The following is a 12,841-nucleotide window of genomic DNA, read 5'->3' as shown; positions in this document are numbered from 1 at the left end:
ACAACAGGGAGAGATAAAAGACCTCAATGCAGAGTCAGAGAGCTTCTGTGCTGCCTCCATTGAGATAACAAGCTATTTGATATCTTTTATACATGTGCAGTCATGCAAAACACATTTTCATATTAGCCACATTGCAAAAGAAAACATAGACAAAAACAAATCAAGAAAAATAAAGTAAAAAATGCTTTAAACTTCATCAGTTCTTTCTCTGGAGGTGGATAGCGTTTTTCATTATGGGTTCTTTGGCATTATCTTGGATCGTCTTTCTAAAAATATTTATTGCCAGTTACATGTTATAACAAACTTCCACACATGTTTTCTTAAGTTATATGATCAAACTTCTCTCCCTCCCTCCCTTCCTTCCCCCCTCCTGGTGTTGACAGGCAATTCGATCTGGGTTAGACAAGTATTATTGGATCATGTCTTGATCAGAGTAGCTAGGTCTTTCACAGTTGATCATTGTTACATAATTGCTGTTACTGTGTGCAGTGTTCTCCTGGTTCTGCGCACTTCACTTTGTATAAATTCATATGAGTCTTCTCAGATTTTCTGAAACCATTGTGCACGTCATTTCTTAGAGTATTCCATCACACTCATATACAACAACTTGTTCGGCCATTCCTCCCTTTTAGTGAGAAACTCCTAGAAAAACTGTTTACACTTGTTGCTGCTTCTTCCTCACCTCTTATTCACTTAACTCCTTGCAATCTGGCTTCTTCTTCCATTCCTCATGTGAAACTGAACTCTTAAAGGTTCCTGACAATCTTCTCACTCTTAGGTTCCTTCAGTTGTTCTCAGTGCTGCTTCTTAACTTCTTTGCAGCATTTTAGATGACTGACCAGCTTTACCTGCAAACTCTCTCCTCTGTGTTTCTTCTGTGACACCGGTCTGCTCAGATCATCTTCTAACCTGTTTCACTCCTACTTCAGGGTCTCCACCCTTTTGGGGAAGCATTCTCCAGGGCTCTGTCTTACACCCTTTCTGGTTTTGTTCTATACCCCCTTTGCAGTGAAACTGATTCCTGTGGGTTCAATTGTCATTTCTTTTGAAGTGAATGTTGAATCTACATAGACAGACTTCTCCTGTTCAAACTCCGAACATTTATCATCAAATGCCTTCTAGACATTGGTCTCTACTGGGATGTCCCAAAGGCATGTCAAATCCACACATTGACAGAACTGAGCCCTCCTCTCAACTAACTCCTGTTTCTGTCAAAGGTAGTGCCTTCCTTCAAATAACATAGCAATGTCATCCTGGACTCATGTTCCTTCCACCCCTGTACTCAGTCCCCATTAGAAGTTCTTTAGTATACATCAGTGGCTTAATAATGGCTTGTTGAATGTTGGATTGGGCCAAAAATTACCAAAATTTTTTTACTCTACCCCCATTTCTGGCATACAAACACATCTCTCCACTCTAATTCAGGGCCTTAACTTCTCTCTCTAAGACTATTTAAATTATTCCTAACTTGGCTTCTCTCCCTCCTGATTGCCTAGCCATCCTCCACCTAGCTGACAAATTAATATAGGATGTTCCAAAAGAATAAGTTTGATGCTTTAATAATTTAAATGTTACAAATGGCAAACTTACAGAAATGAAGAGTTCTAATTGTTACAAAGTTTTTTTCTTACATTGAGGTAAAATTTGCCTCTGCAATTTCTATCCATTACTTCTAACTCTGCCTTCTTATTCCAAACAGTATCTCTGTTGGATGATAGCACTCCAAATCCCTAAAGAAAGCTTTCTCCTGTACCACACAGCCTTCGCTTCTCAGAGCTAAACGTCTCATCTAGCTCTTCTAAGATGAATAGACTTGAGGCTTTTCATTGTCCTAACTGCCCTCCTACAATACTCTAAAAACCCTAGCTATATCCTTTAACAGGTATAAAATAGAGCCTATTATTCACCAGACACTATTCTGGGAAAAGGTAACAAAAAAACAACACCTCAAAAACAAAAAAAATTCCTAATTCCTGTCCTCATTCCAGTAGAGGGAAGCAACATATATAGGTAAATGTAAAACAAATACAAATAAATATAAAACAAATCACAGAGGAGATGCACTAACAACCAGGCAAATCAGAAAAAGCCTTGAGGTGGCATTACTACTTGAGATAAATCTAGAAGAATCCCTAGGGTAACATTCCCCATCATAAGTCTTTCAGGATTGTCCCAGATCATTGCATTGCTGAGAGTAGCCAAGTTTTCATAATCATTGTTGGAGGTTTTTAAGGATGGGAAATTAGGTTTCTTTTATAGGAAATAGGAAAGGAGATAGTAGATAGACATTAAAAATCTGTCATCTAGGTGGTTCAGTGGATAGAGAGCCAGATCTGGAAATAGGAGGTCCTGGGTTCAAAACTGGCTTTAGACACTCCCTTCCTATGTGACCTTGGGCAAGTTATTTAACCCCATTTGCCTAGTCCTTAAGACTCCATATCAATTCTTTTTTTTTAGCTGATATTTTAAAACTTTATTTAAATGATGTTCAATTTAGTTTTCATCCAAAAATGTGGAATGCTTCATGAATTTGCGTGTCATCCTTGCGCAGGGGCCATGCTAGTCTTCTCTGTATCGTTCTAATTTTAGTATATGTGCTGCTGAAGTGAGCACAACTCCATATCAATTCTAAGACAAAAGATAAGGAGTTTAAAAAAATTGTGAAAGGGGATAATTGAAAGAACATATTCCTAGAGGATTCAGGGGGGTATAGGATTAGATTGTCCACAAATAGAGAAGTTGTCAGAGAAAAAGGCCACCTGACTATTCAAGATTGGAACAGAAGAGGAAAGAATGAGAGAGTGTTTAGAGTATTTGAAGTTCAGAATTTGGGGATAAAGGGAGCTTAAGATGATTGGACTCAATTTTTAAACATAAAGTATGAAACGTAGTTTAGATGACACAGTAGTGAAGAGAAAGATTGGAATAACTACTGTGGAGAGCACTGAAGTCAGTCACTGAAAAGTAAAAAAGATGGTTGTATAGTAAGGAGGGCCTGGTGGAGATCAGGGAACATACATTTATGGTAGATAGGGTGTGGTTGTGTGATTTCCTCCCTTAGTGACCAGAAGTAGTAGTGGATAAGGTACATAGTGGGAATAATCTAAGCTTGGGATTTGAAAAGGGATGAGTGCCATTTGGACTGGGATACAAGGATAAAAGAAAGATAATAGACATGTCATTAAACTGGTAAATTCTGGGATCTGTATTTATTTAAGAAGTAAGAAGGTGAAGTCAGAGCAGCTTGTATGACTTTTGAGTCTGAATAGGCAGAATGACTAGAGATTGTGTAAAACCAAAGAAGAATTGTAGCCCAAGAGAGGCTAGAAGTAGGACAAGAGGTTGTGAGCAGAGAATGGAGTCTGAGTTCTTTATCATGAAATGGAAGACCCATAGTATGTCCATCTCTGGGTCTGGCTGAAGTGGTGGGAAAGTACGGACCGTGGGAGTTGGGGAGATTGATTAATTATAAATAGCAAGAGTGTTACTGGGGACGTAAGTCTGATTATTGAAGTACAAAGTCAGGGATTGATTTAGGGAGGAAGACGGTGAGCGAGATAACTTTTTTTCTTCCAGTTCTATCTACCAAATCTTTTAAGTGATGAAAAAATTTTCAAAGGCCTGAGAAGGAGCCAGCTTTATAGTACAACATCTACTAGATATTAGGTAGTGCCTAGCCCATGATTCTCCTGGACAGGGGAGCATTTCCAACAGCACACTGTGTTCCTTTTCCCCCAATACATATATTTGCTTAGCCCAGAAGACAGCATAGCAGTGATTTCTGCCATCATAGTAGTTCATAACCTTGGAGTCACTCTTACCTTCTACCTTTTTTTTTTCTCTATGCTAGCAGTTGATAAGTTTTGGCATTTCTGCCTCCACAATATCTCTTGGATCTTTCTCCTTGCTGCTCAATGATAACCTGTTTAAAGCCCTATTACCTCTTTTCTGGACTGTTTCAGGAACCCCCTTATTGCTTTCTTTTCCTCACATATCTTCTTTCTTTCATTGATAGTAGGCTCTGTCCTGCTCCCTCTTTTTTTCCTCCCTCCCTTCTGTTTCCCAGCCCTCCACTTTCTAATCTCCAGCTGCCTATTAGATACATCAAACTGGGTGTCTCCTTGATATCTTAAACACAATGTCCAAAACTGAGTTCATTCTCTCCCGGTTCCTCAAACCACCACTCCTCCTGCCTTCTCTCTTAACTCAGTCTTGCAATCTAGAGATCATCCTCAACTCCTTTTTCTCTTTCATCCTCCCTATCTAATAAATCCTGTTGTTTTTGTCAGTGCAACATTTCTTACATATATCTCCCTTCTTCCTCTGACCCTGCCACCATCCTCTCTCAGACCTTCAACACCTTACACTTTAACTATTGCGATAACCTGTTCTCTCTTCCTCCAGTCTTTCCCCATTCCAATACTGCCTTCACTCAGCTGTTAATCAGTCAATCAGTAAATATTTATCAAGCATCTGCTGTCTACTCACACAGTTCTAGGCCTTGCTAGGCCAAGGGTTAGGGATACAAAGAGGCAAAAGACAGTTCCTGTCCTCAAGAAGCTCATACTCGAATGAGGGAAAAAACAAACAAACAAATACAGACAAATTAGCTATGTACAGGATAAGCAGGAAATAATTGAGAGAGGGATTGGGAAAGGCTTGCTGTAGGAGATAGAATTTTAATGGGTACTTAAAGGAAGTCAAGGAGGTTAATAGTTAAGGGAGAGTAAGGGAGAGAAAAGATGCCCCAAATTGAGAGATGGAATATCTTGGTGGAGCATCCAGGAAACCGATGTCAACTAGATTATGAAGAGCTTTGAATCCCAAACAAAGCTTTTTGTATTTGATCTGCAAGGCAACAGGGAGCCACTGGAGTTTCCCCAAATTGGTGGGGATGACATTATCACATATGTGCTTAGGAAAATCATTTAGTGATTTAGTAGGGAAGGATGGATTGGAGTAAGGTTGGTAGGCAGATCTCCCAGGAGGAGTGGTCATTGGCCTTATTCTGTGTACCTGGTAAGAAATTTCAGAAGCAAGTAGCAGCAGTGTGGCTTGATTCTTGGGAGCAAAGTAACATCTAAGATCCATCTTCTAACCCAATCTAGAACCTGAAGAGGAATAACCAGGGAAGACTGAGAGTAACCAGTAGTTCATCAGCATCTACTGTTTTTTAGACCTTAACTCAGGTCAGGAACTTGCAGAGCTCAAAACAAGGAGCAGTGATCAGACTTTGCCTTGAATCATACCACTTTGAGAGCATCGAAAGCTTAGGTTCTCAGACTGAGCTGTCCCTTCAGTGCTTAGAATAACTCAATACTCAATTCCTCCCAAAAGTAGTAACAAGGACCTTTCCTCCAGAAGTGCACAGATGTAACAAAGGGTATAACAAAATAAGTCAGAAAGTAGGCTTGAATAATGAGCAGACTAAAAAAGAATCCTGTAATAAAGATGCTTAAGATATAGACCCAGAAGAAAATGATTCCAAGACATATACATGTAAAGCCTTAAAGAAAATTGCAGCTTGGACACAAATTAAACCAGAATTCCTAAAAGAGAGGAAGCAATTTTTTTTGAGTTAAAAGGTATTTTTATAGATGAGATGAGTGTACTAGAGTTAATAATTGGAAAAGAAATGAGAGCTATGGAAAAAAATTGGAAAGGGAATTAATAGCTTGGCACAAGAGATATGCAACACTGTGTTGAAGCGACAAACTCCTCTAAAACTTAGAATGGACAAAATACATAGTTACACTGTGAGATGAGAAATATCAAGATAAAGTCCTAAGACCACAAACATAGAAGAAAATGTAATTTATCTAATTTCAAAAACAATTGACATGGAAAACAGATTGAGGAGAAAAATGTAAGAATCCCTGTATTACCTGAATGCCATGAACACCCCCCCCCAAAAAGGTCTAGACACCATATTTCTAGAAATCTTAATTGAAAACTGTTTAGATCTCTTAGAACCAGAAGGCAAGGTATAAATAGAAAGAATCCACCAGACACTTCCTGAAAGAAACCAAAATGAGAAATCCTGGGTATGTTGTAGCCAAAATCCAGAGCTTCCAGGTCAAAATAAAAATAAAGCAAGCAACCAAAACGAAATTATTCAAGTCTTAGGGAGTCATGGGGAGGATCACACACAATTTAGCAGCTTCTAATAAAGAAGAGTGAAGAGCATAGAATGTGACATTCTGAAAGGCAAAAGATGATAGTTTTGCTACCAAGAATATTTTACAAAGAAAAACTGAATTCATTCTACAGGGGGGAAAATGAATCTAATGAGATAGAGATCTTTTAAGCAATTCTGGTGAAAAGACCACATCTGAGTAGAAACTCTGAAATTCTAACACAAGATTTCAGAGAAGGATAAAAAGGTGAACATAAATAATTATGAGCATCTAAACAAGGAAAAACGGCTTATATCCTAATATGGGGGAATGATACATGTGTTCCTTTTGAACCCTATCAACCATGATTGGGGCCATAGAGAGGAGTTTAATTGGCGAGACGACTTGGGAGTAATTCTGTTATTGCTTGATAGTCTTAACAGAAGAATGGAAATTGAAGGGAATTGGAATACACTGTAGGGAGGGAGTCAGGAAAGGAAAGTTAGGGAAAATTCTATCACATAATCAAGGTATACAGATGAAATTCTGTACAAATAGAGGAAACTAGTAGGAGGAATGATTGATATTTGAACCTCACTCTCGTTTGAACTGGTCAAAGGAGGGAAGAATACAAATGTACATACATTTAGGTATGGAAATACATTTTCTCTACTGGAGAATAAGAGTGAAAGTGTAAAAGGAGAAGTGAGAAATTAGAAAGAAGGGAGATTAAAGTAGTGATTAGCCATAGGAAAAATAGATTCTAACTGAGGATGTATAAAAATATAGCAGGCGACAAAGGTTGGAAATCCAAAGGGAATGCTCATCAACCAGAGAATAGCTGAACAATGCAGATATGATAGAATACTATTGTGCTAAAAGAAATGATGAAAGGAATGGTTTCAGAGAAATCTGGGAAGACTTTTTTTTGAACTGATACAGAGTTTAGTATACAGTATCAAGAGAACATTTATACCATGACAACAGTATACTAAAGACAAACAACTTATCAGAATAACAATCTGAATTTCAAATAATTAATGATGAAATATGTTACTTGCCTTCTACTAGAGAGTTGAATGGCTTAGAGTGAAATATATACACTGCGAGAAACATTCTCTGTCTGTCTGTCTGTCTGTCTGTCTGTCTCTCTCTGTGTTTCCCTCTCTCCCTTTCTCCTTCCCTCCTTCCCTCCCTCTTCCTTCTCCATATTTTCCTTTTGGACATGGCTAATGAGGAAATTTGTTTTGATTGATTGTACATCTCTGTACTTAGGATTTTGTTGTTCTTTTCATTTTTTTGTTAATTAAAAAATTTTGTTTTAAAATGAGACTGGATGTTTTCTATTTTCTAAGGTCCCATATAGCCTTGTGCTTCTAAACTGTTTTGCTTTTACCTTTGCTACCATCTTTCTTCCTTTCTTGTCTTTGTCTTTTAAATAGCCTGGGGCTTGTCCTTTGGATTTTGGCTTGGTAACCTGATTTGACACTATGCTAAACTCTGTTAGATGTAATAATTTGAGACCAAGTTGACTACTATGATTGGCTATACTACTGAAATGAAATGAAAGGAAAATGAAAGAGGTAAAAATTGCCTTATTTACTTGGAGGCAGTTCTGACTAATGAATCAAAAACATCAGGAAAAGTGACTTCATGCAATGAGATAAAAACAGCCCATCCTTAAATCTTATTCACTATTCTCCCACAATGTGCCAACTTTTCCTGAAATTTTTCAGATCTAAGATCTTGTTGGATCCTGACTTTGTCATCTCGCATGTATTTATCCTCAGCTGTGCCATCTGCAAATTTGATAAGCCTTTAATTCTCTGCCTTTAAGAACATCTTTGGTAATGTTTTTAAGACTGTATTTCCCAGAACATTCTTGACCTTTTGTTTCTTCATATGAAAGCTGTTATTGTTCTAATTCTATATAATATTGGGTAGAAAACATGGCATATTGAAAGGAGTACTGACTCTGGAGTCAGAGGGCCTGTATAAACATCTCTTCTCTAATCCTTACCTCCTTTATGACTTTGGGAAGCCACTTAATCTATTCTCTAGGCTTCAGTGTTCTCACATGTAAAGGCTCCTAAACATATCATTCTGTGATCCCCTTTATAATTTGAAGGGTATAATATTAGGTCTGTATATATACCTGGATAGACTCATTTTAAAGCTATCCCTCAGTATATATACAGCATATCTTGCAAAACACTACAAATGGACAATGATTTGGACCCAGAATTGAACAGGAGATAGAGAATGGTGTGGATTGCCTTTGGCAAATTGCAGTTTTTTAAATGACTTCAAGCTTTTCACTGAAATATACCTATCAATAAAACCAATGTTTTTCCAGTGATTGATTATGGCTGTAAGTAATGGGACACTTTAGCTCTAATTAATTCAAGTTTAGGTTCACCCAGATTGCAATGGAGATGAGCAAGTAATCACATAGTACCTTTCAGAATTTATGAAGGAGAAGTGATGGAAAAGATATCATCAAAGAAATGTAGAATCAGAAAAGAAAATGGGAGCATGAGACAACCATGGGACAGTAGGTGTATGCTATGGTTATCTTCCTTATATCAGGGAGAATTCCACTTCAGTTTGTTAATTGGCTCCCCTAGAATGAACTCATGGAAGGATCTGGACAGGTATGTGTAGGTGTGATCAGCATTTTTGTAGTGAGCATTAAATGATGAGATTTCAGTTCTATGTTAGTATTAGGAGAATTAAAATGATGTATTAATTGAAGCTGCATCATGATTTTAATTATGTTTTTACAGTGCAATATGAAATGAATTTTAGTAGTCTTTATCTCTAATGGTTACTTGTCCCATATTAGACTATAAGTTACTTGAGAGCAAGGGCCCTTTCAACCAGTTTAAGTGTCTCCCTGAATATAGTACATGATCAGTGTATAGTAGGTGCTTAAGAAATGGTTATGTTACTTCATAGCTTTAGATCAGATCTAGATAAAAACCAACATTCCTTTCAGCCATAGCATTGGGTGGTTAATAATCTCAGACCTCAAAGGCCACCTAGACCAGCACCTTAATTCTAAAAGGTTTAGGTAAGGAAATTGACTTGTCTAAAGACACATAAGTAAGCAGTTAGGTTGGGCTTTGAACTTGGAGTCTTTGGCTCCAGAAGCAGAGTTCCTTCCTTTGTACTATTCTGGTACATGAGATAGATGGATCATCATTCTGGGGTAGAAATTTTTTTTTTTTTGGTTTCTGCACATATTTATTTGTAAAAGTGAAGCAACAGAGGAATAAATAAATTCTTAACATTACTCTTCAAAGTGTAACAAGGTGAAAATCTGAAGACTTGATTACTTCTAGTATGTGACTAAAGGATACAAATTGTAGACATTTAAATGTTTTTTTATTTTTTTTATTTTTATTTTTTTTTAAATTTAAACATTTATTAATAATCATTTTTAACATGGTTACATGATTCATGCTCCTACTTTCCCCTTCACCCCCCACACTCCCCCCACCCATGGCTGACGCACATTTCCACTGGTTTTGTCATGTGTCCTTGTGATCAAGACCTATTTCCAAATTGTTGATAGTTGCATTGGTGTGGTAGTTTCGAGTCCACATCCCCAATCCTGTCCACCCCAACCCATGCGTTCAAGCAGTTGCTTTTCTTATATGTTTCCTCTCCTGCAGTTCTTCTTCTGAATGTAGGTAGCGTTCTTTACCATAAATCCCTCAGAGCTGTCCTGTGTCATTGCATTGTTGCTGGTACAGAAGCCCATTACATTCGATTTTACCACAGTATGTCAGTCTCTGTGTACAATGTTCTTCTGGCTCTGCTCCTTTTGCTCTGCATCAGTTCCTGGAGGTCTCTCCCGTTCGCCTGGAACTCCTCCAGTTTGGGGTACAAATTTGATGTGACTGCAATATGGTGAAATTAATTTTTTCTTGTAGGTTACAGATCGACTTTGAGAAAGATTCACAAGAAGCAGTTCCACAATTATTTGGATTGAAGGCATCATCAGTTAAAATAATTTAGTGTCTCAATTGTGTTGAAAGTGACAATAACTCTTTGGATATAAATTATATTATTGTAGAATTTAGGTTAGTGAATTCATTTGAAGGAAGACTGGCAAAGAGCAGAATTTGAATACAATTTTATGACTTGACACTGCTGGATCTTTCTTCTTTGTTGAAATTGTTTCTGTTTTAAAAAGCAGAACTAAACTAAACCAAAAAACCTTACTTCTTCTCACTATGCTATTTTCATACCTTCTGTGCTTTTGTGAGACTTAATATAAATTGGAAAAACTTGTAGGAATTTTGGATGAAGAGTAGTGAAATTTTTTTGGTATCTGTTCAGTTGTGAGGTTTTCTTTTCTTTTGGTCATATCTATGTTGTCTAATTATAAAATACATTCATCACCTGTAGATTGTCTCATTTTAGTTTACCAGTTGACCTATGAACTTTAAAGAGGGCCTACTTTCATTTATCAATGAAATATAGTTATCTCTAGATTGAAATTTGGCACCTGGGCAGTAATGCCCAGTGTGTAGAGGAGGAAATCTTAGCTGGTGATTATGTTCTTTCCAAGACAGGAGGTTTGGGAGAATGTTGAAAACTACAATAAGCTGGCCAAACTTCTTCAAGGCTGCCTTCCACTGTCTTTCACGAAAAGTAACAAGTTCTTTTGGGGGAAAAGAGAATTTGAAGTTAATCTGATATGCTATTATGTTTTTTTTTTAAACCTTACCTTCTCTCTTAGTATTAATTCTAAGACAGAAGAATGACAGAGACTAGACAATAGTGGTTAAGTGACTTACCCTAGGTCACACAGCTAGTAACCAGGGCTAGCACTCTATCCGTTGTGCTACTTAGCTGCCCTTATTATGGGTTTCTTTCTTAAAACTTTTTTTCCATAACCCACAGAAACAATTTTTGACAACTGTTTTCTGACATTTTAGGATTCAGATTCTTTCCCTCCCTGAGTTGGTAAACAATCCGATATAGGTTATACTGGTGCTTTCATGCAGTACATATTTTCATATCACTCATGCTATGGAGGAAGACACATATCACACATAAAACTCATGAAGGAAATAAAGTGGAAGATGGGGCCTGCTTTCATCTTTGATCAGGCTCCAACAGTTCCTTCTTTGGCTGTGGATAGCATTTTTCATTCCGAGACCCTTGTGGGCATCTTGGAACCTTGCTTGGCTGATAAGTTTAATCCCTCATAGTTAATCATTGTACTTTATTGCTGTTACTATATACAATGTTCTTCTGACTTCACTTTGCCTCAGTTCATAGAAATCTTTCCACGTTTTTCTGAACTCTTCCTATTTGCCATTTCTTATGGTACACCTATGGTGGATTTTTAAGAAAAGTAACTCATATTTCCTTTGTACTTTAAAGGTCATGAAGTTATAGTTATCTTGTGAGATAAGGACAGTCATATGAAGATTATTGTCTCTGTTTTAAATATGATGTAATGAAGCCTCAGTTTAATGAGTGACAAGGGCTCACAGCTAATATGTGTATGAGAGCCAGAATTTGAATTCAGGCCTCTTATGTTTCTAGGTCCTTTATCTTATATGCTTTTACTTTTCTCATTCTCCGTGGTATCATGGACTTTTTTTTTTTTTTTTTAAATTTTAAACCCTTAACTTCTGTGTATTGACTTATAGGTGGAAGAGTGGTAAGGGTAGGCAATGGAGGTCAAGTGACTTGCCCAGGGTCACACAGCGGGGAAGTGTCTGAGGCCGGATTTGAACCTAGGACCTCCTGTCTCTAGGCCTGGCTCTCAATCCACTGAGCTACCCAGCTGCCCCCTATCATGGACTTTTTAAAGGTGTGAGTAAGTTTAGAAGTCATTTAGTCCAACCTTCTCTTTTTACAGCAAAAGAAACTGAGGCCCTGAGAAATGAAAGGATTTCCCCAGGGTCTCTGAGGTAGCAGTTTCCAGAGCCAAGATGGAAGCCTCATAAGTTTAGAGCTCTCTCTAGTGCTCCCCTCCTTTCTTTCTGAACTGCTTCCAAGATTATGGGGGTAATTCTCCCAGCATTATATACAGCATTTGGTCTTGAATGGCTTTCTTTCACCCAATTTTGCTTTTCTTCTCTTTCCTGTGTAAGATATCTGGGAGGCGGTGCTAGGTGACAGTATCCTGAGTCATAGAAGTCAGCTGGGTCTGCAAGGTTGGCATATCTGTATAGTGACACCATGAATCTATCCAGAAACTTGATTTTAGCAGTTCTTTTAGAGATTCATTCCTTCAATTAGTCAAAGTGTATTTATTGAATACTTGTTACTTTCAGTGTGGGGTAGCTGTGTGGTACAATGGATAGAGCACCAGGCCTTCAGTCAGGAAGACCTTAGTTCAAATCCAGTTATAGACACTTACTAGCTGTTTGACCCTGACTAAGTCACTTACCCTATTTGTCTCAATTTCTTCATTGGTAAAATGAGCTGGAGAAGGAAATGTAAACCACTTAAATATCTTTGCCAAGAACACCCTGAATGGGGTAATGAAGAATCAGACAAGACTGAAAACGACTCAACAACAATTTCAGTGGGTGTCTTGGGAGTCTAATGAAATAAATTTAAGACATGATTTCTGTTCTGCAGAATAGAATTTTTACTTAGAGTTTCATTGGGGAAATCAAGGTGACCCATACCCTCACTGGCTTAGACAATGCTATGTAGCAGGACACAGAAAAGAATTGGGAGAAGGTGGCTTG

General features: G+C 37.7%; 1 non-coding gene across 1 annotated transcript; it reads right to left on the bottom strand.

The window, feature by feature from the left end:
• Window positions 1–2,506: 2,506 nt before the first annotated feature.
• LOC123248079 lies at window positions 2,507–2,613 on the bottom strand. The gene has a single exon (XR_006506185.1). It is a non-coding gene; the product is annotated as a U6 spliceosomal RNA (small nuclear RNA).
• Between the last annotated feature and the right edge of the window lie 10,228 nt (window positions 2,614–12,841).

Source organism: Gracilinanus agilis, chromosome 4 (genome assembly GCF_016433145.1).
Source record: "Gracilinanus agilis isolate LMUSP501 chromosome 4, AgileGrace, whole genome shotgun sequence".
Taxonomy (NCBI): Eukaryota; Metazoa; Chordata; class Mammalia; order Didelphimorphia; family Didelphidae; genus Gracilinanus; species Gracilinanus agilis.
The sequence above is the reverse complement of the archived record's forward strand: the minus strand, read 5'-3'. Positions and strand labels throughout refer to the sequence as shown.